The sequence below is a fragment of the Nannospalax galili genome, unplaced genomic scaffold, assembly GCF_000622305.1.
Source record: "Nannospalax galili isolate Female #2095 unplaced genomic scaffold, S.galili_v1.0 scaffold557, whole genome shotgun sequence".
Lineage (NCBI taxonomy): Eukaryota > Metazoa > Chordata > Mammalia > Rodentia > Spalacidae > Nannospalax > Nannospalax galili.
The window spans coordinates 1-1,067 of record NW_008340356.1 but is presented as its reverse complement, the minus strand read 5'-3'; positions in this window follow the sequence as shown (position 1 = coordinate 1,067).

Below are 1,067 nucleotides of genomic sequence, written 5' to 3'. Positions count from 1 at the left end.
GCAGGTTACAAAAGTACCCTACAAAAGCCTATAGCCTTTCCATATGCCAATAACAAGCAATCAGAGAAAGAGCACATGGAAACACTCCCCCTTCATAATAGCTGCAAAAAAATAAAATATCTTGGAATAAACCTGACCAAAGACATTAAAGAGCTCTACACTAAAAATTTTAAATCTTTAGAGAAAGAGATTGAGGAAGACATCAGAAGATAGAAGGGCCTCCCATGCTCATGGATTGGAAGAATTAATATTGTGAAAATGACCATCCTACCAAAAGCCATTTATAGATTCAATGCAATGCCAATCAAAATCCCCATGACATTTTTCACAGAATTGGAAAAAAACATCCTAAGATTCCTATGGAAGCACAAAAGAACTCAAATAGCCAAAGCAACCCTGAGCAGTAAGAGCAATGCCAGGGGCATTACTATACCAGATTTCAAGCTGTATTACAGAGCTATAGTCATAAAAACAACATGGTACTGGCATAAAAATAGACCCATAGATCAATGGAACAAATTTGAAGACCCAAATATGACTACATGTAATTTCAGCCACCTGATATTTGTAAAGGGGCCAAGAACATTCACTGGAGGAAAGATAGCATGTTCAGCAAATGGTGCTGGCAAAATTGGATCTCCACCAGTAGAAGAATGAAACTAAACCCCTATCTTTCACCCTGCACAAAAGTCAATTCCAAATGGCTCAAAGACCTCAATGTAAAGCCTGAAACTCTATCACTATTTTTTTGATTATTTTCAGTTAGTCTTAAAAATGTTTACTCCTATTTCAAGAATATTTTATTATGAATGTTAGGAAAATGAGCTCAGGAAACAAGGACAAGAATCAATAAATGGGACCTCATTAAACTAAAAGACTTCTGTACATCAAAGGAGGCAACCAGGGAAGTGAACAGAAAACCCACAGAATGGGAGAAAATCTTCACCAGCGACACATCTGATAGGTTTAATATCCAGAATATATAATGAACTCAAAAAACAAAGAACCAAGACAAGAAAGAACCCAATTAAAAGATGGGCTAAGGAGCTGAACAGAGAGTTCTCAAA